General features: G+C 43.7%; 2 long non-coding RNA genes across 2 annotated transcripts in view; both read left to right on the plus strand.

Annotated features, from left to right (window-relative positions):
* Nucleotides 1–2,846: 2,846 nt before the first annotated feature.
* The window catches only part of LOC309622728, a 150,086-nt gene continuing 127,428 nt past the window's right edge, over nucleotides 2,847–25,504 (plus strand). Inside the window, exon 1 of the long non-coding RNA XR_014241077.1 lies at nucleotides 2,847–4,210. This is a non-coding gene — a long non-coding RNA (uncharacterized lncRNA). The remainder of the gene's footprint in view (nucleotides 4,211–25,504) is intronic.
* On the plus strand, nucleotides 4,221–18,880 carry LOC309622742. Its single transcript, XR_014241100.1, has 2 exons — nucleotides 4,221–4,342; nucleotides 17,132–18,880. It is a non-coding gene; the product is annotated as an uncharacterized lncRNA (long non-coding RNA).

The following is a 25,504-nucleotide window of genomic DNA, read 5'->3' on the forward strand; positions in this document are numbered from 1 at the left end:
TTATTGATGACTTCCTTCATTTGCTGGGTCCGATTGTGTCAGTCTTCCACATCTTGGGATGGTGGTGCTCTACTGCTCTTTCAGGCCCACTGTGTTGTTCCCACCTTAGAGCCGCTTGGTTTTCAGGTTCAGGAGCAGCCTCTCAGAATGCAGGAATGCAATGGGCATCATTATTATCTTCCTGCCTGTTTCTGTCACAGTGTAGTACCATCTCTGCACTGGGCACTAGCTCTCTGGAGGTCCAGCTTGGGGAGAGGCCATACAAGAAATACAAAGCTATTTAATAGGTGATCTTTTTGCTCTGTCATTTTCAGGGCGTGCCAAGGACCATGTATTATGTTTGGCACTTTACTGCTTTTTAAAAATAAATTTAAGCTTTAACACACTCCTGTCAGATAGGAGTTATTCCCAGTTGTGTTAGAAGTCAGTAAAAGCTAAGTTAGTTTTTCTCAGCTGGAGTCTAATGGTCTGGCTCTTTCTACTACTCCTTCTTGTCTTGAAGGGTGTTAAGCTAGTTGGAGAGACCAGTTGTGCACAAATGAAAAGTTAAAAACGTTGGACAAGGCACACGTGCCAGACAGTCCTGTGATACGATGGAGGGAGGGGAAGCTGGGGTGTGGCAGCCTGGAGGCCTTCTGCTGCTCACATGCTCTGTATGAGGCACCTGAACCGAAGGGCACTTGGTGACATTGGGTTTTCCTTTGGATAGAGGCTGTCCACCAGGGACAGCTAACCCTCCCTTGAACTTGCAGAGAGGAGGGTGAGTTGAATCCTCATTCTGGGCTCCAGCTGAACTATAAGCTGTTGGAGGCACCAGCTCTAACCCTCACCCCAACAGAGCCTGTCTTATTGGGGATTTCCTGGGTTCAAGAAGCCCAAGCATCTCAGCTACTGAGTGGGCTGGAAACACAAGCATCATCGTGACACTTGGAGGTATTTTTCGTAGCTATCTATGTCACAATTTCCTAGTACTGGATCAAAGCGTCTGAGGGCCAAAGAACTCAGGTGGAGACGTCCCTAAAGTACTCAGGGGCACGTTTGAGGTCATCTTTCCAGTATGACCTTTTTGTACCCCTGAGCCCACACTGTGATATTTCAGATAGTGGCAAGATTCTCAAGCTTCGTGTATGTGCGTCGTGAACCGTGAAGCAAGGCCATCTCTTAAACATGGAACCAGGTAACATATCAGAGACTCTGGATGTTGCCTATTTGTGCTTTTCCAGGGCTCACTGGGGAAGAACTGGCTGGCTCCGAAATTCAAAAAGAAAACTATAAAATCAAAGCTAATAAATGTTTAATTAAATGCCTCCCCAACATAACATTATAATATTGTATCAATTTATGAACTTTAAGCCAACTTATATATCAACATTAGTTTCAGTTAACACAGTTTTGTGGAAAATCAAGAACTGCCTTATGTAATATTTCCTGTGGGATATGGATTCATTTAGAAATGTCTAATACAATGGCAGAGGGTGGGGGATGGGTGAGTGAGTTATTCAAAAGGAAGGGTGGCCCTGCTTGGATTTAAAATAAAACAATGCAGGGCTTAAAATTTTTCATACTGATGTTGTACACATTGCCTCCCAAGTAACTGGGTAGAAAATAGGTCCAGCCCAGTAATCCTATTAATTTTCGTGTTTGTGAGCACCTGTAAAGAATGTAGCATGGCATTTAGTTAGTTTGGGGCTCCAAACCAGGAAAGGCGGTGTTCTTGTCACCCAGGAAGATTCATACTCATTCAAAAATTCCCCTCCTCCCAGCATCACCTTTCTAACTGTAACTCTGGGAAGTGATGGAACTTCTCTGAGCCTCAGTCAGTCATCTGTACATTATCACCTGTAGGATGGATGTTAACACCTATTTTATGTGCATTAAATGAGAATGTAGCTAAAGTGCCTAGCACTTTGCCTGGCATATAAATTCCATAAATGGTGTTTAAGTTCACCACCCCCCTCAACAAAATAAAACAAAAATGATATAAATTTTGACTATAAAAGGATAAGGCTAAATTCCTATATCATCCATGAAAACCTGGCTCAAGATTTTAGAGTCTGTTCTTACCCAGGTAATAGACAACGGAGGTGCATGCAGCTGGTGGCATGTAGCTATTTAAATCCTGGCTCTGTGTATCCACTTGCTTGGTTCCAGAAAACCATACCAAAGGAGCCCCAGGTGTTGTGAAGGAGCCCTTAGGAATGCAGAAGTCAGGTTAACTGACTGGAACAGGGTAATGAACTTGTTAGCAGAAACCAGCCAGGCCTGGGTTCCTTCTGTTTATTCCATTTGAGTCAAGCCCCAGTTAATGGATCCAAATGACTTCAGATTTCTTTAAACAAGATCATCACTAATTGACATGATGTAGCTCTTAACCCTTTGTAAAAGCTTCACAAATAGGTCATTTACTCCTTAGTTCAATGTGGAATGGGTAAAGAGTACACTTAACTCTTCTGGTCACCTTATCCTTCCTCTCATCCATCCAGTGTTTCAGAAAATGCTACATAATGCCTAAAAGTCAGCCCAGAGCTGACTCAGATACCTGGGGCCAGGCCCATACTCCCAAGGAGCTCCTTTCTCGTGAGAGAGAATCTCACATAAATACAGAGTTTTGAGCGGCAGTGTAATGCAGCGCGTGGGGCTCAGAGATCCCAGGAGAGGGAACCTCAGTTCAAACCCTGGCTCTGCTAATTTCTGGCTATGTGACCTTGGGCAAGTTTTTAATCTCTCTGAGCCTCATTTGTAATCGGGATAATAATAGGATATACTTTTTGGTGGTGTTGGGAGGATTGAATAAGAACCTGTATGTATGTACAGTGTCTGGCATATAATAAGTGTTCAATAAATATGTGCTTTTTAAAAAGTTACCTATAATAGAAGGGCAAACAAAGCTTTTGGGAGCCCAGCAAGGTGAGCAACGAACACCTTCTGGGGAGGTCAGGGAAATGACTAACTCTGCTTGGAAGCAAAAACCTTTAAATTGGCTCTTTTCTGTCCATGGGTAAATTTCCAGTGTAGGGAGGGTATATTTATCTTGTCTGGGAATCTTCATTTGCAATTGCATATTCCAAGGGTTTAGGGGAGGGCCTTTCCAGTTTGGGAAGAGGAGCAGCAAACGGTAGTACCCCTGGCAGCAGTTCGTAATTGTGTGACCTTGGGCAAGTCACCCTAGCCTCCTCGGAGATAAAGCTCTCTTATCAGTAAAATGGGGCTCATCATACTGGCTCCCTGACCTGCTGCTGTGGGATTAGGAAAGCCCTTGCCCGTGAAACATTGAGCAGAATGCCTGGTGCATAGTAAGAGCCCATTAAAGTTGAGCTATTATTGTTATCATTAGCTGAGTGAGGCAGCTTTGTATATCATTTCAGAGAAAAGTACTGGGAAAAACATTTCCGGGTCTCTTGCCTGCCAGGTCAGCGCTCACTTCAAGCAGCCAGTTTAAAAGCATCCATTTGTTCAAACAGATTCAGGCCTTGTGTATCTGCAGCACTGATCTTGACCCCAAAGCCTGATTCTCTTTTCTTTTTTTCTTTTCTTCTTCTCTTTTTCTTTTCTTTCTTTTTAAATGATGCCTGCACACGTGTTATTTATTTATTCATTCTTTATTTACTTATTTATGGTGAACGTTAAATTGAGGTTTGAACCGAAACTCAAGCTGCGCGTACTTGTAAAGTGGACGGGCTCGTTGGGCAGCGGTTAGAGCTCTCGGGATTTCCCCGCGGGGCTGCGGAGAGTACAGACAGGAAGCCCGGGACCGAGCGCCTGACCAGAACTTCCCCGGGGGAGGCTGGAGCAGAGCACGAGCATCCTGCCCAGAACTCTCCAGGGCGCGCCGGCCGAGCGCGTCGTCGGCTCCCCCGGCGCGCGTGCAGCGGGTCCCGCGCCCCCGCCCGTGGGTCCAGACCCAGCGGGCAGCGGGAGGGAGGGGGAGGCTATTCCCCAGGGAGAGGCTGACCCTGCCAGGCTGGAACCTTCCATGCCGGCCCAGCCTCTTCCCCCTTCTGTGCGCCCAGGAGGGAATCGAGAAGGGACTTTCCAGAGAGCGTTAGCGTGCAGGGTGTGGAAATGGAATAAAAGCATATGCAAATAGGCCCTTGCGTGCCTTCCTCTACCCCTGCGAGCAAGAGCCTTTCTCCAGAAAGATGTCCTTGCTCCAAGACCCTTGACAGCTCTCTTCCTTCCCTGGACGGCGGCAGCAGGGCCGCGTGAAGTGGTAAACCCCGGGCAGGGAGCCGCTGCAAAGCCTGGGTGGGCCGGGAGGAGAGGAGGGAGTAGCAAAAAGAGGAGGGCAAGAACGGCCGCTGAGCTGGAAAGATAGAGTAAAATGAAATTTTAGGAGCTCGCTGTGAGTATGAGCTGGGAACAATAATCATTGCAGGCTGATCTATTATGTACTTACCTTCTGTCTGAAAGGTAGCTGGCTTTTGTGCAGTGGGTTATTGCAGAGTAAATGGCACATTAAAGATGTAATCAAGATGTTTAAGGCATATTGAATGACGTTAAAAAGTAGGTGAGACTTTTGTCATGGTCCATAAATATAAAAATGTCAGGGCCTTGGAGAGATTTCCAATACTTTAGTTAAGATGTGGCTCCATTTCCACAAGGAAAATATTTTTAACCTTTCGTTATTTTCAGGGTGGGGTGGGATGGAGTCTGGAAGTGGTGTAGAACCTATAGGGATGATAAAATAATATGCTTTAAACCCTGGAGTTGTAGACTGTCACCTCTACTTAACAAGTCATAAACTTCCTTGCAGTGACAGTAGCATGAAAATATTACATAGTACATATGGTACTTTTTATTTTATATTGGAGTATAGTTGATTAACAATGTTGTGTTCATTTCAGGTGTACAGCAAAGTGATTCAGTTATACGTATACATGTATCTATTCTTTTTCAAATTCTTTTCCCATTTAGGTTGTTACATAATATTGGATCTCATTCAGTCCTGCCTTTGGGTATAAGAGTTTTTGTGTTTTGAAAATAATCTTTTTTTTTTTTTTAACATGCTGAACCTGACTTTATATCAATGGGGCAAATAGTGTAGCTTTTCTTTCTTGAAGGCTTAATTACTGTATTATTGTATTTTCTTGTCTTTTGGGACCTGCACATTCAGTGTCCATTATTTCACTTGCTTACCCAGAGTTCTGCCTGAGTTTTCCCCAAACTCTTCTGATTGCTGTACACTGCTGACATTGGCCCCCATGCTGTAAACTATGGATTTGAATAGAGTGGATTTCTCTTCATTTGTTTAATAAAAATCACCTTGCTGTCCTTAGGCATAGCACTTTTGAGAACAGATAAGCAAACTCTTTATGGTGGAGTTCACAGAGGGAGAAGAAGGTAGAAACTCGACTTGGGGGTTTGCTCGGATAGTTTGGAGCTGCTTGGATTGGTGGCACGTGGACTGACTGGGGTCGGAGCCTTTTCTTCAGGATCCCGCCAGGCCCAGGCACGGATGGGGTGCCGTGCTGACTGGAAGGCCGGTGATGATTCTTGGTCATCCTCTTATCTCTGAATTCCTATCACCCCACCTTTGTCCAAGGACCCTGAAGAAACTTAGTGTAGTCTTACCTTCTCAGTGTGGGCCTTTGGGCTAAATCTATAGCAAATGTTTATTTTCTCTGACTGTCAGCATTTTATAGGCTTGGGTGTGGTCCCGAAAAGCCAGCTTTGGGTACTTTTTAAAATTCAAACGGTGATTCCTCCCTCTGGTTGTTCTACAATCTGGCAAAAGTTCCTTATTTTGGTCCTGGCCTCAATCTTAATAACAATAAGACATTCTTTTTATTTTAATGATGACTAACGAAGTATTTTTATGGTTTACAATTTGCAAAGCATTCTCATGGGTCATTTCATGTAATTCTCCCATAAAATTTGTAAGGTTAGTAGAGACAGTAGAATTGGCACATAATGGGAGCTTCTTAAATATTTGTTGAATGAGTGAATTATACCCATTTTACCCATTGAGACTCAAAGAGGTCAAGCGACCTACTGAAAGCCCCACTGCCCAGGAGGGACTCGAACTCAGATCTTCTGATTTTTTTCCACTCCAGATCGGCTCTGATATAGTGTTTTACGTGATATTTGTTGTCTTTTCTCTAAGCAAATGTCTTTGATTCTCAAAAGAAGATCCTGAGAAACTGCAAACAGTTGGCTATACGATCAAAGGGTGGCCAAGAGCTTCCCTACCCCTTTATACAGATTTTTCTTAGGCTCCTTACTCTGCCAGAAATTTATATCTTTAAGGTCATGACTATTTGGATACATTCCTTATCGGGGATAAACATTCAAGGTTATGCTGAAAAAATGACTGTCTTGGATTTTTAGTATTTCTTGGAGGTGTGGGCATAAAACCACACAGATCTCAGAGGAAACTAATACCACGGTCTTGCGTGTGTAGCTGAAAAGTTGTCTCTAGCTTTGTCTCCTGAGGTATGGGGAGAGGCATGCAATGCCATCTTTTGGCCGGGGGCCTGGTGTGCGGGGACCAGAGGTTGCCTGGCCTACGGTAGTTGTGACCACTGCTCCCACTGCTTGAGGAACTGTCATGTCATCCAGATCCGCTCGGATATTAAAATAACAAGGAAAGAGCCTCTTGTTCTCCCAAAGCCAAGACTTAGGCTCTATGCACCAGTTAACACTCCATCTGCTTGCCAGAGACTTCCTTCAGCCCCGTGACACCGGGAAGGAGAATTTCCCTTCTAAATCTAAAGCTAGTTAGAGAGGAATGCCAGCGGGGGTCCACCTGGGCCCTTTCCCTTTGACTTCTGGAATTGGAGATTCAGAGCTTTGGCTGTGAAATTTCTCCCAGAGGAAAGTTGAGAAAACAATACTGATTCCTTCTCTGCTGAACTGATACCCCTTGTGTCTTCAGTGTGTGATTGTATGGCCACCTAGGTGGTCTCAGACCTGCCAGTGTTGCCCTTGATGGTTTATGTGCCTTGTTTAGAAAGGCCTTTCTGAAGTGAAGGCTATAAAGATTTATTCTTATATTTATTTTATTTGCAGTTAACTCTTTCATCCAGCTGAAGTGTATTTTTCATAAGGTGTGAGACAGATCTGATGTTAATATTTTCCTCTATAGATGCCAGTTTCCCCCTCTGCAGTTCGTTTGTTTGTTTGTTTTTTAATAAGCTTTTAACTTTAGGATAGCTTTAGATTTACAGAAAATTTGCATAGAGAGTACAGAGAGTTCCTGTATACTCCTCTCGGCTGCTTTTTGACTTGAAAGGATATTTTTGCCTGGTCCTAAATTCCCACGTATACACAGATGTCTTTCTAGAATCTTACTTTTATTCTATTGATGCATTTGCTATTTCTGCCTCAACGTCATATGTTTAATTAATATTATTTCTAGAGAGTTCATAGCTTTTGCTAGGGAATCTGAGATCTTACAAGGCTTTTAAGAGGTCATGTCCAGACCTCAGGGAAGGAAGCCAGTATTAGCCCTGTGTATGGGCGTTACTGCTGCTGAGGTGACTGGCCAGGAAGGAACACATGTACCTCCCTAGTACACAGGGAGGGGTCATCATTGGTGACCTGCGTCTCGTAGAGAATGCCCTGATCCTTGAGCACAAGCCTCGGACACAGTGACACAGACTAGGCTCTGGAGTAGGATTTTTCCTCCTTAGCACCACGGATATTTTGGGACTGATCATTCTTTGCTGTGGGGCTGTCCTATGCATTGCAGGATGCTTAGCAGCGTCTCTGGTCTCTACCCACCAGAGGCGTTAACAGCCCTGACTCCTCACGACCATCAAATTATGTGCAGACGCTGAAAATATCTCCTGGGGGCCAACCTCCATGCCTCACCCTCACCCCAGCTGGGAACCACCGGTCTGGTCCTAGCTGCCTGAGCGTTAACCCTGGCTCCACCGTTCAGCAGCTGTGTGCCTCTGTTTCTTCCTGTGTAAAATGCAAACAATAATGGTGTTTGTCTCCTAGGATGGTCCTAGGAGACCATTTGACCATTTGGGCAAATACACATACAACACTCAGAACAGACACTGGTGGGACAGATCCTAGCTCAATGTTAGCTATTACTATTATTTTAAAAGCCCTTTATATTTGCTCACACTTCTAATAAACACACAGACTTCCCATTTTTCTACTACCTCCATAGCTTCCCCACCACGGAGCAAACGTGTTTAAATCATAACAATATTCGCCCCAAAGTTACATGTTAATGAAATGGAACTCTATTTTCAGGGTTCGGTAACTGCTAATTAATCAGCTCCCATGATAAACTCATCCGAGCTGCCTGTGATTTTTATTCGCAGCTACAGAAGAGCAATTCCAGTTAGTGAACAGGCCTTTAAGTGACAATCCAGCTTTGTGGAACAGTAGAAGGGCCCAGAAACGAGTTTCTAAGCAAGACAGTAATGCCAGTGGGAAGAGAGAAATCTGGAATGAGGACAAGACTGAGGATTTGCTCGATTCATTCACTTGGTGGCTTTGGGAATGCTGTGTTCATTTACCGTTGAAACACACCATCATCTTGCAGTTCAGAGAGGGCTGGATGGAAGACTTGTCTTCCAGCAATTCATGTGAGTCACCCAGAGGTTTTTTTTTTTCCTTTTGTAGCAGTAGCTTTTGTAAAACCATAATGTTTGCTGTTATAAGCTTGTCCGAGAACCCCTCTCGTGGGGATGATTATTTCCAGTGTGTAAGAAGATCTGGCTGATATGGGGGAGGGGGTGTGGGCTTTTTCTACCTCTGTCCAAAGGGCTCACTTCCTCCAGTGAAACCAGGAGTGGTTTGAAGAGGCGAGGACTGCCCTGGCTTGAGCTGGAGTGGCTGGAGTCTGGGTGGGGCTCATTAGTTTGCTGGCTTCAGTGAAGCTTGGTTAATTCACTTAGCCTGTGCAGCTGGGCTGTTGGGGACCTGGGTTCGGGAATTGGAATGATTAGGTTGAAATCCCAGTTCCTTAACTCGCTGGCTGTGTGGCCTTGGGCAAGTCCCTTGAACCTTTTCTCATCTTTAAAATGATGTTGATGATTGTACCTTCCTCATAGCTTTTTTTGGTGAATTTTAAGTGAGATAATTCATTTAGCCCAGTGGCTGGTGCATAATAAGCACTTAATACATCTTAGCTGTTATGGTAATTGTATAATTATCATTTATTTGAGTGTCCTCTGTGAGTACATTCAGGTCAAAATTCTACAGTTTGTGCCTCCGAAGAGTTTAATACTCTGGAAATTAGTGTTTTGACAGGTGAGCATCGAAGGCTGGGGAAGTGGGAGGGAGTCAGAGAAGTCCCCAGAGACTGGTACCATAGTAACCACAAGGGCATGGACCCTGGATGTGGCAGAGCCTATGGATAGAGGGAGAGACAGTCAAGGCCATGGAAACAGGGACAGGGAACTTAGAATCCTCCCCTCCCCCCCCCCCAATAGGAAACAGTTACCAAGTTTAAAGTGGATAGCCTGGAAGACCAGAGAGAGAAGTATCTCCCACGTCTGCTAAGTGAATCCAGCCATCAGTTTCTGCAGACTTTAAGCCTGTTTTGTAGTAAGCTCTGTCTGATTCCTGGCCGAGTGGGCCCTAGAGCCTAGAGGTGCCTCCCTGACCCTCTTCCCATGTATGGGCTGCAATCAGTTGTTTGGTGAGTTGTGTTTTAAGTCTCTTTTCTCTTCATAGGAACTCACCTCATGTTTATAAGGGGATTTTGTTTTACACAAAGGGCTAGTGAAGTTCAACCCTGCAGGATAACCCTGCAGTTTCTTACTGGCAAAGATTTGTCAACTCAGTTTCTTTAATATGGCCATGTCTGCTCCAGCTTTCCTCCTAAGGTTGTCTGTGGAGACCTAAATGAGATAATTACTCAGGCTGTTTAAGATAAAAAAAAAAAAAAATAAAGTGCTACGTAAGGGACTGTTTTTTTAGTATCGAGCATATAAAGCAATTTGGAAGCATCTTCTTTATACCTTTGGGAAATGAACTGGAAGACCAGGATTCATTTAGCTCTGAAAGGATTTTAGATTTGCAAAGTTATACCAGATGAGTAGCTCTCCTAAAAGCCTCACATACTAGAAACTCATTCCTATATTCTAAGTGTATATAGCAAGAGCAAAGTGCCACAGTAGTAATTTTGGGGCGGCAAAATCTTATTTATAACAACATTTGGGTTAGTTTTTATTTTTTCCTCAAAGAGTGGGGAAAATGCATGAAGGAGAAGGGCATGAATTCTTGGAAACAGAAATGAATAATTCGTCTATCATAACACACCAAGACCAAGTCAGGTGTGGGTTTCTTTCCGTAGGATAAATTACATACATTTACCCAGCAGAGTTACACAGTGGAGTTATGTCTTAAAAGAGAATTCGGGTTTTTATTGATTTAATACAACTTTAGCTTTCCTGGGCTCTGTACTGGGGAAGTGCTAATAGTGGGTAGAACAGGAGTGTTGATAAATGTGAACAGTCAATGGTTAAAAGGCCTTTGTATTGTTCTTTTGTTTCCGTGCTTTCTGACTACAAATCTCATGAAGTTGATAAAATGTCTCATAGTGTGGAGTACGTCCCGGTAAATAGGAGGCAGTTACTTTGCTGAGTTGCTCTGTCCTGTTCTCCATTCCGGCTGAGAAATGGTTCTGGCTGTGCCGTTGAAGTTCACTGTGACCTGGCGGCTTCAGCAGTACAGGAGCAAATCCTGCCTCATTGGTGATGCAGACTCTGAAGAACCGGAGGTTGGAGGGTCTGGGTGACCCCGTACAGGTGGGGTCCCTGATATCCCCTGTCCAGGTGATGCAGTGACTCTTGAGAGAGCTTGTGAGGAGGTTATCTGAAAGGTGTGGTGGTCTTCAGAACCAGAACATGACAGTTGGGTGGAGGGTGGGAGAGCAACTGGGGACAGGAGGGAATCTTTCAGAGGGCAGAGGGAACGAGTTGTTCATTATAAGAAAGACATAGAATTTGTTATCACAGAACAATTACTTGAGAAATGTTTTCTAGTTGTCTACCATGTGTAATGTACCACTGTTATGGGGAGGGAGGGCAAAGAGGTTGAAAATATCACACCTGTCTTTGAGAATTTCAGTCTCACAAGGCATGCACTGATGGATGCAAGACCCCACAGGATCAAGTGTTAAATTGCATGATGGATATGCGGGACTATTTCGTGCCCTCCCCGCAACTGTTCATCACATCCGGCCAGAATATTTAAAAAATGCAATCAGGATCACATCACTTCCCTGTTTCTTCTGTTTTCCCCTAATTCCTAAGCAAGGGTGATGCGAACTGGCCCTTGGCTGCCTGGGCCTCCTTCACTTCTGTGCCACGGCTGGTCTCAGTACCATCCCCAGCAGAGGGGTCCGTCTCGGTCCCCACTTGTGTGCCTGCTCATGTCCTATCTCAGAGTGTTGGAGCATTCTGTTCCCTCTGCCTGGACTCCTGACCACAGCCTATTTTTCCTTCAGGATTTCTCCTTAAATGTCACTTTTTCCTAACTACCAGGTGCTTGATAGGATCATGTGCTTTTCCATTGGTAGTGCTTCTCACATTTGAGCTCACTTGTTTTGTATGATTATCAATGAGACCTCAGTCTTTCCTGCTATTTGGTCATCTCCAGGAGCATCAGGGCAGCGGCCGTGTTCATCTTCTTCCCTGCTGTCCCCAGCATCGTGCTCCAGAGCCTGACACATAGCAGGTGCTCTGTAAATGAGTGATGGATGAATGGATGGCTGGATGTGGATGGAGAGATTCCACTGTCCTTTAAAAGCACTTTGTCCCTTCTCCTACTGGGACACTTGGTATGTTGTACTAAACATCCTGTCTACCCTCACATGCCTACAGCTTCCAGAGGGCAGGAATTGGCTCATAATCATCTTTTCATCTCCAGAGTCTGGCTCACATAGAAACCAATGAAGGTTTGTGGATGAACAATGTATTATGCATGAATGGGGTCGGGGTGGGGGGCTTATCTAGGTTTTAAAGCATGCCTGGGGATGAGGGTGAAGGAAAAGTGAATTTAAGCATCCAAAATAGCAGTGAGAGTTGGGATGCAAAATAAGATTAGGGTTAAAAAAAAAAAAAAAAGCTGAAAACCTGAATTAGAAATATACCACATAGTCACCAGACACAGCTTGACAGGATGTACTCATACTGCAGATTGGAGGCTTGGGTGGCGAGGTCGCTGGGAATTTCCCCACCCAAACTTAATACCTTGAATAATGTCTGTCTTTCAGCCTGCTGTCCACCTCAGGAGTTTTATCCATTCTACAAATATTTATCAAGCACCTATTCTCTGCATTCCCAACAGGGGAACTATCACCCCCAAAGGCACAAATATTGGCTTGTGGGAGGTGAAAAATTTCATCCTTTTTATGTATAAAGCACAGATATACATATAGTACATGAACAGATGTATAGTATGTCTATGGTATTAAAATTTCATAGTGGAGGTGATTAGGAAAAAAATCTCTTAAAAGGCTCTTTTGGGGGATGATAATGAAGAAAAGGTAGAGAACTGATTTGCTCTATGCCATGTATTATTCTTGTCAAGGTGCCTACCCCCATGGAACTTTCATTCTTGTGGGGCAGGCAGTAAACAAATAAGTAGCCATACTGTCAAAAGAAAGAAATCCTGTAAAGAAGAAAAAAGCAGGCATAGAGATAGAGTGCATGGGGGTGAGTATGGGCACGTCTGTGGCTATTTTAGGTAGGGGGGCAGGTAACTTGGATGAGGTGACACTTGAGAAGACTCTGGAAGAAGTAAGGGGGAAGAGCATCCCAGGAAGAGGCAGCAGTGTGAAGGAATTGGAACGGCAAGGAGGCCACTTGGGCAGGAGTGGATGAGTGAGGGAAGGATGGTGGGAGATGAGGCTGGAGACGGGACAGGGGCCAGATCACACGGGCCTTATATGCCATGCTAGGGGGTTTGGGTGTTGCTCTGAGCAAGCTGGGAAGCTTTATGCAGGGGAGTGACTGACCTGATTTGCCTGACTCTTGTTTGGAGGGTGGACAGTAGAGCCAGGAGTAGAATCAGGGGACCAGCAAGGAGGCTATTGCTGGGGTCTCCGTTGGAGGTGATGGTGGCTTGGGTGAGAGAGAGGGGTTAAGTTCCATTGTACTGTGAAGGAAGAGCTCACAGGCCTTGCAGAGGGATGGAAGGGAGGGTGCGAAAGAAAGAGGAGTCAGGTAAGCCAAGGTTTAGCCTAGGCACTGGGTTCCATTTATGGAGACGAGGTCGACTGTGGGAGGAACACGCCTTCCCGGGGACCATTCCTAGAGCGAGGTCTTCCTTCTACCAGCTGCAGGCCCCTCTTGTTGACGCCAGGCTTAGCATGTATATATATTTAATTTAATATGTATATATTTAATTTTAATTGGAAAAATGTTATTTTTATACGATTTTTAAAGGTTACTTTCCATTTACAGTTATTACAAAATATTGACTATATTCCCCGTGTTGTACAGTACCTCTTTGAGCCTATCTTAGCATATATTATATACTGCCTTCTACAGTTACTTATTTTTCATCTGTATACATCGCTACCTTACCTAGTCTTTAAATTTCTTTAGGGAAGGAACCTTTTTTTGTTGTTGTTGTTCTTTCTCCAAGAGGCAGGCAGTGGGGCAGAATGGTACAATTGTTAGTTGTGTGTGCTAGGCTAAGTGTTTTAACTGCTTAGCTTTTACCCTCTTTCCCTTTCTCTTCCTCTTCCCCGCCACCCTTCCTCTTCTTCCTCAGTGTTCTTTTTTGTTGTTCAGTGAAGAAGGCAACCGTATCTACTTCCTACCACCACTTTGTGAAAGCAAAGTGAGACTTGCATACAAAACCTTGCGTAGGTCTGGCAAGCGGTCGGTGCTTGGTGGTTTTTACGTCACGTGGCTCTCCCCTTCCCATTAGATTTCTGTGTTGCTGGCTCTTGTATCTCAGGGTCATCTAAGCTGGAGCTCTTTGCAGTAAGGGTATCCCTTTTCCCCTTCCATGTCTTGGTTTTCCTTCATAAAAAAAAGGGGAAGCGAGACTTACTGAAGCGATGGTACAGTGGAGCCCCTCAAATGTGGGTATTTGCTCTGTACATGATGTTGAATCCTAAGTGTGACAGTCTCTGTTGAGTTGAGGATGATGGAGAAGCCTTTCCATGCCACCCGGGGGGAAGTGAGCGCCAAGTGAATCATTTTCAGTAAGCGGAATTGATGCTGCAGCCTGAGCAATACAAGACGTTTATATAGTAATCACCAAATTGTGTGGATCCAACCAGAATGAAAAATGCCTGGAGCCTTGGCTTAGGGCCATGGATGAACAGAGCATGAAGCCTGGCATGGAACAGGAGGAGTGGAAGGCATGGGGGTAGCACAGTGATATAAACAGATGTACATTTAAGTAGAGATGAAAATGCCTCGCTGCCTCTTTCCCTCTCTGCAGTCGTGGCAGACTTCGTTAATCTATCACATCATTCATTCCTGATTCTGATACAAAGCTAACATTTCTTGAGTGTTTACTGCATGCCAGACACTGTGTTCTGTGCACATCATCTTCTTTACTCCCCACAACAACTCAGTGAGGTGGGTCTATTATTATCCTCCTAGTCCGATGAGAAAACAGTCTCAGAGTGGTCAGTAATGTGCCCAGGGTCTCCAGGCTGGCCAGTGGCAGAGCTGGGATTACAGCCCTGGCCATCACACTCCAGCGCCTGCTCTCTAATCGTCATGCTTTACGGCCTCTAACTGCGCCCAGATGCTACCTCAGAATCCTTCTACCCCGTAAGTTTATTCCCATCTGCTTCATTAAGGTTGTGGGATAGAGGTTCGTACTACATGTGCTCATTTGTTCATTCATTCACTAAACAATACTTTTGTGCGTCTGCCATGTGCCAGGCACAGTGTTAGGTGCTGAGGGTTCCGTAGTGAATGAGACACAATCCCTGCTCGGGGGCTACACTTAGTAGAATCATCACATCTTGTCTGAGACTCCCTGTGGGTAGGAAGAAGACTCAGAATTTGTGTGATTCGGGATACTTCCCTGTGTTGAACCAGAAGGTATCCCGATTGATGATGGAAGTCAGCAACAACCTGAAAAATGTATTATAATGCCCCAGCATGCACCCTGGACCAGAAATTGGGCCACCTGCCACCTTTTTCCGACTTGACTGATTTAGCTATTTGATCTTGGGCCTCAGTTATAACTCATGTTCAAGCAGTGCTTTCTTATATGTTTGTTCACTTTGTTCCTTCCAGTACCTGAGTGGAAGGAGGAGTTCTCTGATGTACGGAGAGGTTATGTGACCTGCCTAGTTCTCACAGCTCTTTGGAGACTAGCTGGTTGGAAACTAGAACCCAGTTCTAACTTCTAGCTCCTTGTTCTTATTATCTCATCATGCAGTATCTTAATGTCTTGAGGCTTTCAGTTTCTCCATCTATAAAATAGGGAAATTAAACCACATGGTCTCTAAAAGTTCCTCCCTCCCTCCCTCCCTCCCTCCCTCCTTCCCTCCCTTCCTCCCTCCCTTTCTTCCTCCCTTTCTTTCCTTTCTCCCAAATCACTGCAGTGCCTATGTGATCCAGACATGATGCTAGAAGGTGGAAATAATGTTATGGAAAACACACACACACACTCACACTCACTCGTCAAACAAGTTAAAAGCCCATAGAATGGGAGAAAATATTTACAAATCATATACATGGGACTTGTATCTGGAACAAGTAAAGCACTCTTACAACTCAATAATAAAAACAGCTCAATTAAGAGCTTGGCAAAGGATATGAAAAGACATTTCTCCAAAGAAGACGTGCAGATGGCCAGTCAACACATGAAAAGAGCCTCTACATCATTAGTCATCAGGAAAATGCAAGTCAAAACCACAATGAGATACCACTTCACACCCAGTAGGATGGCTATAATGAAAAGAAAGATAATAACACGTCTTGGCAGAGGATGTGGAGAAACTGAAGCCCTTATACGCTGCTAGTAGCCTTTTAAAATGGTGCAGCCCCACTGGAAAACAGTCTGGAATAGAGTTACCATATGACCCAGCAATTCTACTCCTAGGGATATACCCAAGAGAAATGGAAATGTATAGCTACACCTATGCTTGTACACAGGTGTTCACAGAAGCATTGTTTGTTATAGGCAAAAAGTGAAAACAATCCATCTGGATTGTTTGAAGAAAATGTTTTAAAACTGGTTATGTTGATGGTTACATAACTCAGTGAATATACTAAAAACCAACAACTTGTACACTTTAAATAGGAGAATAGTATGATATGTGAATTATATCTCAATAAAACTATTATATATACTTTAAAAAGCCCTAGCATGAGCTCTGCCCTTGTGGAAAACATAATCTTGTTTGGGAGATAAATTTTAATCAAATAACTATACAAAATTTTGTGGTTACCAATTATGGTAAGTGCTATGAAGGGAAAGAGCCAAATCTTATGACAGAGACTAGCAGGAAGTTAATGGGGGTTAGGGAATAGATATTCATACTAGGAAAGCTGTAACATTCCAGTGCTCCAACAGAGATCCTCAAATAGCAGTGGCTTAAACGAGGAAGATGTTGAATTCTCGCTTATACAGTAGTGCAGGTGTAAGCAGTGCGGGGCTCATATGGAAGCCCACAATTTCAGGGATCTTCTGGCGTGTTGCTCTGTCTTTCCCCTGGGGGGGCTGCCCTCATCTGCATGGTTCATGGTGACTCTCCATCAAGTCTACAGTCCGGCACTGAGATGGGGAAGGGGGCGCTGGAATGCTCGTCATTTCTGCTCACATCCAATGCTCAGTCACATGAGGCTGGGAAAGGAAGTCATATGCCAGGTGTCCATGTGCCCTTAGGGGCTCTGTTATAACCTTGGAGATTCTATTACTAAAGAAGGAGGGGAGAACAGATGTAGGGTGAACAATTAGCAGTTTCTGCCATGGATGGCCTCTCTGAGGAAGTGACATTGAAGGTGAGAACCTGAGGATGAGTTGGTAGAGAGGGAAGAGTTTTCCAGGCAGGGGGAGAGCATGTGTAAGGGCCAGAAGGCAGGAAAGCCCAGCTACAACGTTTAATGATGTTTAATGATGCGCATGTCTGCGAAGCACATCTTCCAGGTACTTAGGACTCAGGAGTGCCAGAACTAGACCTGGTCATGGGAAGCAGCGGCTCTGGATTCACCTGGCTTTTCTCTCTTGTATCTTACAGGGCTGGGACAGGCCTGGGCCGTGAGGAGGGGGGCTTTGTGCCGACTCTGGAAAGCCTATGTGTATCCCCAGCTCTGAGAACTGAATTCCATGGGTTGTGTCAGTGTCAGACCTGTGAAGTTTAGTTCTTCAGCTGGGATATCTCTATCATCCTGGACTCGAGGGACATTGGAGAGAACAGATCCGAGGTCGGCTGAAGAACTTGGAAGACTGGAGACAGAAGGGCCAAGTCTCAGGCTCTGAAGCAATAGGGAGGATGGGTTCACAGGAGGAGCGCTCATTTAATTGTGAGAAGACTTGGATTCTAGCCGAGCAGCGTTCTAACTAGCTCAATGGATGCTCTAGGCAAGTCAGTTTTGCTGCTGCTGCTTTTACTAGTTTACGGTTGTTGATTACTTACAACGCCCCAGGTGCGGTACTAAGTGCTTTCCATGCTGTTATAGGAGAGTCTTGGGAAAAATCACTTTAGTGACGCTTGGCACGCCTGGCGCTGCCATGCAATGATTTTTTTCCCCTTCTACATGGAATCAGACAGAATTAACAGAATGTGACAAGTACTCTTTAGCATGGATTGCTGAGCTAACTGGCTGGTCCCTTTTTAGGATGAGATACATGGATACATCCCTCCTGTGGTCCCCCTCTCCATTTATTTGAATCTCTACTTCCTTGCCTTCTGTAAGTACATTAGGGCTATATAGTGTCTTTGTATTCCAAACTAGGCAAAAGGAGGTTGTGATTAGACCTTACTATGGTTCCCAGTTTCTCCCAGGGAAAAGGGATACGAGGGTTTTGAAGGCCCCCTCCCTTTGCCAGTACGGTCAGCTGTGTGCTGTGGGTCAAGCCCTCTGTTGTCCTCCTGTGTCACTGTCAGCTTGGTCTGCTCTGAGGGTCACGCTTTCTACAATAATGATGATTTCCACCTTTAGGCAGAGGGCTGAGGGCTGCCTAAGTAATATCTGGGCTTTATTAGGCTTTAGATTTGATGGGGAGCCAGGCGTTCCCATCTATGGGAAACTCATCTTTGAGGGTCTTGGTGTCCTGAAATGTCCATCTCCTTATGTCTACAGAATGCAGGTGTGGTCTGGCCCGGGGAGGGGAGGCAGGCACAAAGTGGGAGGCCCACAGCACATGCCTTCTCACTGTGTCTTCTCAGTGACACTGATGTGTATCAAGTGCCCGCTACATGCTGGGCACTGGGCTCAGTGCATCTTGTGCATGATCTCAATGAATCTCACATCAAGCCTTATCTGGAAATCGAGGACAAATTAACCAAAGGATGTCAAATAAAAAAGTGTAATGATGTTATACGATGCAAAAGGGTGCTTGGTTCTTCTGAAGGCCCCCGGCATGGGTGTTGGACATGCGTGTGCTCTCTGGGCTGTACTGATGGTATTAAGGGCCTCTCCCACCTCCTCTCAGTCTGCCCACTTCTGTCCTTTGCTTACTAGACCTTTAGCCAGTGACTCATTCTAGAACCAGAACACTGGTGAAACTCAACTGAGACCAGAGATCAATGTCTTTAGTCCTAGATGCTGGAGAAATTCCAGAATTTACTCCAGAAGCTCCAAATGCTCTGGATTTCAGACCGCCTGTGTTGTGAACAGGGGCTTAGAGCACAGACTTGTGGTTTACTGCAAAAGGCTAATCCTTAATGCAGGTGAACTCTTCCTAAAGCAAACCTGGTAAATGAAATATGGAATTCTCTCTCTCTCTCTCTCTCTCTCTCACACACACACACTTAAAAAAATAACACAGTAGATCTATGAGGAGTAGGTGAAAATTCACTATATAAGAGAATATTTCATTTCCTAAGAGAACTTTTATTAAGTAAGAGGTGATTCCATTAAGTAATACATTTTCCAAGGATTTTTGAGATTGTATTTGCTTTATCAAAACTTATTTTATATAAGTGGAAAAAGTAGGTTACAAAATTGCATGGATTATATGAATCAATTTATGTAAAATTATAAATGCATAAAGGAATATGTGCATTGAAAAATGTACATCAATTTATCAACAGGGATTATTTCTTTAGTGGTGGGAATTAAGATGTGTTTTTCTTTCTTTGTATTTTCTTCTAGTGTTTGATTCTTACACTGAGCATGATTCATTAAAACAAAGTTATTATTTTTTTAATCAATTTTTATTGGAGTATAGTTGCTTTACAATTTTGTGTTAGCTTCTACTGCACAGCAAAACGAATCAGCCATACATATACATATATCCCCTTCCTTTTGGATTTCCCTCCCATTTGGGTCACCACAGAGCATCGAGTACAGTTCCCTGTGCTATACAGTATGTTCCCCTCAGTTGTCTATTTTATACATAGTATCAATACTGTATATGTGTCAACCCCAATCTCCCAATTTCTCCCACCCCACCCCTTTCCCCCTTGATATCCATATATTTGTTCTCTACATCTGTGTCTCTATTTCTGCCTTGCAAATAAGGTCATCTATACCATTTTTCTAGATTCCACATATATGTAAAACAGTAAAGTTATTGAAGAAGATTTCACATACAATTGTGACGAATCTAGACTAGTGCTGTGCATTTGGTAGAAGTTATGTTGCACAGGTGTGTCATGGAAGAGTGGATGGAGGTTCCTGATGTGTTCAGTGAAGGAGGTGGGCATAGGGAAATATACAGTGTGATTTTTTTTTCAAGAGGGAACTGTGTATGTATGTCTGTGTATGGAGTCCAGTGGGTAGTGGGTGGTAAGGTAGCAGGCGATTTTTCTCTTTCCCTTACTTATGCTTTTCTGCCCAAATAAGAAGAAAAAGAACTCTCAGTGTATATGTGCTACTTTCCAAGAATCCATCCATTGTGTAAACCAGTGGTTTTCAAGTTAGTTTCCTGGATGAGCCACATCAGTATCACCAGGGAACTTGTTAGAAGTGTAAATTCAGGCTCTACCCTTATCCTACTGAATAAGGAACTCTGGGTATCGGGCCCAGCAATTTCTGTTTTTACAAGCCCTTTGGCTGAACTGTGGGTGTTAATCAAGGGACATCCCCGCTCCACCAAACTGAAACACAGCTGATATTGATATGAAAGATGCTGGCCACTCCTACAAGTATGAGGGTAGGTATTCTGTAAAACTGATCTCTGAGAGATGAAGGGCAGGACCACAAACCTCAAGATCCTTACCAATGATCATTCCCTGCAGTGAATAGTAGATCTCTTAAGTTTTTAAAGTGCAAACTTTAGGTGCATAAAATCACCTGAAGAGGTGGTTAATTAAGGCAGATTCCTAAGTCATGCCCCTGACCTACAGACTCAGCATCTCCTGAGGTCTGCCATTTCAACCATCACCTCTAAGGGATTCTATCAAGGAAGTTCTAGGACAACACTTTAAGCAATGGTTTTAGGCTTTTTCAGACTCTCTTTCACCCCCCTGTATCCTCCCTTACATTTCTTCTTTCCTTCTCATCCCCTCCCTTCCTGCTGTGATTGGTGGGATCTCAGAGGCAGATTCATCATCCTTTCGGCTCTGTGCTTCAGAGAGAACAGGTCAGATGCTCTTGGAGAGGTGCCTTGGGAGTAATAATAATAATAATGGAAGTATTGACTTGCCATCCTCAGATTACAGGGGAAGGTCATGATTTATCAGCTCACATTGATGGGACACGGTGGGTAGCTGGACACACAATAGTCACTGTCTATCCACATGACAAGGCTGCTGGGACTCAGTGATTTAGGGACACAGTGGTTTCTTAAGTCCTCCCAGCTGTCAAACCCCTGTGTTAGTTAAGATGAAGATTCCTGTTCTAGGGTTCTGCAGAGAAACAGAACCAATAGGATTATATACACATAGAGATTTATCATAGGGGATTGGCTCATGTGATTACAGAGTACCACTTGGCAAATCTCATGATCTGCAGGGTGAGTCAGCAAGCTGGAGACCCAGGAGAGCCCATGGTGTCGTTCCAGTCTGAGTGTGAAGGCCTGAGAACTAGGAGAACCAAGGTGTAGTTCCAGTCCAAAGGCCAGCAGGCTCAAGGCCTAGAAAGAGCTGATGTTTCAGTTCGAGTTCAAAAGCAGGGGGGGGCTTCCCTGGTGGCGCAATGGTTGAGAATCTGCTTGCCAATGCAGGGGACACGGGTTCGAGCCCTGGTCTGGGAAGATCCCACATGCCGCGGAGCAACTAGGCCCGTAAGCCACAGCTACTGAGCCTGTGCGTCCGGAGCCTATGCTCCGCAACAGGAGAGGCCGCGATAGTGAGAGGCCTGCGCATCGCGATGAAGAGTGGCCCCCGCTTGCCGCAACTAGAGAAAGCCCTCGCACAGAAACGAAGACCCAACACAGCCAAAAATAAATAATAAATAAAATTTGAAAAGTAACAGCTAAGGAATAACCACGATTGATTAACTCTTTCAGGCCTGTTTATGTTAAAAAAAAAAAAAAAAAGCAGGGGGAGAAAATGTCCCAGATCAGCAATCAGACAGGAGGAGTTCTGTCTTACCCCCAGGAGGTCAGCCTTTTTGTCTATGCAGGCCATCAACGGATTGGATGAGGCCCACCCACACTGGGGAGGGCAATCTGCTTTACTCAGTCCATCAATTCCAATGTTAATCTCATCTGAAAACACCCTCACAGGCACACCCAGAACAATGTTTGACCAAGTATCTGGGCACCTTGTGACCCAGTCAAATTGACACATAAAATTAACCTTCACAGTTCCTTTTTCATGATTTTTCACATCTAGATTCTCTTGCCCTCTTTTCTGATAATATTTCAGAGCTTGGATGTCTGGTTGGCACAGAGTCTTGAAAAATGCTCTGGGGGGTAGGGGTGGGGAGCCAGGCATCTTGCCCCATTCCTCTTCGTTCTTCTTGGCATTAAAGTGCTTTGAGGAACTGTTTTTGAAGGAAGTCCTGCTTCTACCTCCTGGGGCGGCCCTTCCAAGTAGAAGAGCTAATTTCAGTTTTTCCTGGGAAAGGGCAACAATGTGATTACAACTTCCCTATAGTAGGTGTTCGCAGTGCTCCAGGTGTCTTATGTGAAGAAAGATATCATCTCCATTTTCTAGATGAGAAAACTGAAGCTCAGGGAGGTTATGTACCTCGCCTAAATTTCACACACTATTGAGTTTCACAGCCAGGATGTTAATCAAGGCTGCCTAATCAGAGCCTATGTTCTTTTCACTAAAGTTTGTACTGGGCTTTACAGTTTATAAAGCACTTTAACACACATTATTTTATTTGCTGACCGTAGCTTTCCCCAGTGAAGTAGATATTATAACCATAATTTTAGAGATGGGAAATAGAGTTTTCAAAGGTTACACATCTTGTCTATCTCCTGTGTCATGTAGCTAGAAACTGGGGAAGCTGGGCCACAAATCCAAAATCTCAAATAAAAAGATAATTTTTATTCTAAAAAAATTCATAGGAATACACATAAACTTAGAAGGAAGGTAAGAAAGAAGATCCCCTGCCTCAGTTTCTCTAATGTGAGTGAAAACAGAATAGTATACATTGAGGTCCACCCTAATTCCCCTGCCTATGTCTTTGGTAAGCAGGAGTGAGCCCTTACACATGATCAATTCCGCCCTCTGGGGCATGGATATACTTTAAAATATATTAAAATTACATTGTTGGTAGCTTTTAAGAAACCATAATATATTTTTGCCCTGGGTCTTGCCATGCGGCTAAGGCTGGTCAGATTCCACCTGCCTCTGGGCAACAAGTGTGTTTTCTTGTTTAAAACAACTAACGTATTTTTATTATATGAGTAATATGAGTTTACTGCAAAAGAATTCTGAAAATGCAGAAAAGTGTAAAAGAGAAAAAAATTTAAACTATCAAAAAAATTTTATTATACAGTAAAGTATTTTTTAACTGCGAATTTGGAAAATTCAGAAAATCATAAAGCTGAAAAACTATCCATAAGATTATAGATGACTATTTTGGCTTATACCTTTTCATTTTCACTTTTTAAAAACACAATTGGGATCATCATTTAAATGTAATTTGTTTGTGTTTGTAATTTGTCTTCCTGTTTTTGTCATAAGTATATCCTCATGTCCTTATATGATCTTTTTCATGCATTTTAAATGGCTGCATATGTAGTTCATGGAGTGGATGTGCATTTGTTTGCATGATCTTCCCCTATTGTTGGACATTTAGAACTTGGATCTCCTGAATCCAAATCTGCTGCTCCCCCACCCACACATATCTGTCTTTATTTCCTTTTAGCCTTTTGCTTACATTGATTCAGGCATTATTTGTGATGACCTTAGGAATGTTAAAAAAAATAAAAGCCTAGTAGCTTCTTATTCATTAATGTGTAATGATGCTAGTGTTAAGGATTTACTATGTACCAAGTTCTATTTTAAGACTTTGAACAAATTTTCATTAAAGTTACCATTTCTGTTATTATTCTCATCATACAGATGATACCACAGAGGCACAGAGAGGTTGAGATAAGTATCAGAATGCACTCACTTGTACTGAGCAAAACATTCAGCTTACAGAGTCTTATACAAATAGGCATTTATTCATTCTGCATATGGGCAGCTATTGATATTGGTTTGGAGGCTCAGACACTTTAAGACTGCTGTCACTGCAGTCCTCTTCTCCCATGCCTCTTGGTTTTAAAATGGCTGCGACTGATCTAGACATCACATCCCAATTCAGGGCAGGAAGAGAGTGAAACAGGTGGTTCTGACTGATCACTTCTACGCCTTTTATCAGGAAAGCACATTTTCTTCTCAGAACTTCCTTTTTCACTCAGCAGAATTCCACTCATGAATTATTGTATTTTATATGATCACTGCCAACTGCAGAAGAGGCTGGGAAAAAAACTTACCTCTAGAGGAGAAGTTGACTAGATGAGAGTGATTTGGTTAAGACTGTTGGGTCAGTTAACCTACAGTGGCCATCACAAGATACTTGCCAAGGTCAAGTGTTGGTCTTATTTGACCCACCCAGCCTATTTCATACAGGTGCTAATACCCATTAGCTGGGAATTGCTGTTTCTCACACCTCTAGAAGTGGCTAGTGGCCACTAGAAGTGGCCTGGAGCCTGCCAAAACTCATCTTTCACTGAATATAGCACCATCTAATGCATGCTAACATTTTTTATCAATATTAATGTCACCACAAAGTGCCATTAAAATAGAAGTGTTTTTCATACATTATTTATCTGCAGTGTGTCCACCAAGCCATTCTTTTGCTGGAGCGCCGTCTCCTTGGCATTTATAAACTAGGTAATAAATCTGCAGCTCACTGGGTTCGTATCCTTGGTCTGTGGCAGAGGGAGAGGAGGATCCACAAGCTTTTTGGGCTAAAACAAGTTGCTGCATCACTTTTCTCTCAGCCCTGAGCATGTTCATTAAGGGCCTGGTTGCAGATGCGCTGAACTAGGGGCTGCACAGTGGCAATGCTGAAAATGATGGCTGTACCCCACTTCTTGAAAATATGGCTTTATCTAATTAGGAGGGGGCTCAAAAAAGATCCGTCATTTACTGGAACCTTTCAATTGTGGTTATTTCTAGAGCAGAAGTCTAAAGTAGCAATTAATAGGAGTGTTTTGTTTGGGGCTGGGACTGGGGTGAGGTGAGTGAGGTGCTTAGGATATTTAAGCAAAATTTAAGGGGATGTTCACTTCCATGGTCGTGTATTACTTGCATGGCCCTGGTTTTGTTTTGTCTTTACTAGTTGCTAATGTTTAAAAATTGGAATAATTATTCAACAAAGGTTTTTTGATCACTTCTGTGTGCCTGGCACTATTCTAGTCACTGGGGATACAGTAATGAATAGAATTGTCATTATTGTCCTCAGGGTACTGATATTTTAGTAAAGAAGAGATTTCATAGAGAAATTTGGATTTTTGGCTCCTTAAAGTATCAGAAGAACTGATAACTGTGAGCTGGCTTTTCCTTATGACAGCCATCACTCACATCTGGGGAGCTGCCGCTTCCTTTTAGTTGAGGCAGGAGTTCGTCACACTCCCCATCACTCCCTACTGTGTTGTTTGATCCTCACGGGATCTCTATGAGTGGATACCACTATTATTGCCAAGTTGCAGATGAAGAAACTGATACTCAAAGAGGTAAAGTGACTGGCCCGGGGTCTTCTAGCTATAGAAGGCAGAGTGGGATATGAACCCAGTTCTGTGCAACTTCCGAGGTTGAGATTGCTGTCTCTGTGCAGAGCAGTGATTTAGGAGGCAGGAACACAGAAGTATCAGCAAGCAAAAACATTCAGCCCATATAAGATCAAATTAGAGAGGGGTATCAGCAGGAAACAGATGGCACCCTCAAATTAGGATAGCTCAAGCAGAGTTTCATAAACTATTTACAAAGGCGTGGGCAGAGTGTAGGGACACCACAAGGCATAGTGCAGAACCCCAGATTAGTAATAGTCAGACT

The sequence above is a fragment of the Balaenoptera borealis genome (genome assembly GCF_965194805.1).
Source record: "Balaenoptera borealis genome assembly, chromosome: 2".
In the NCBI taxonomy this organism is placed as follows: Eukaryota; Metazoa; Chordata; class Mammalia; order Artiodactyla; family Balaenopteridae; genus Balaenoptera; species Balaenoptera borealis.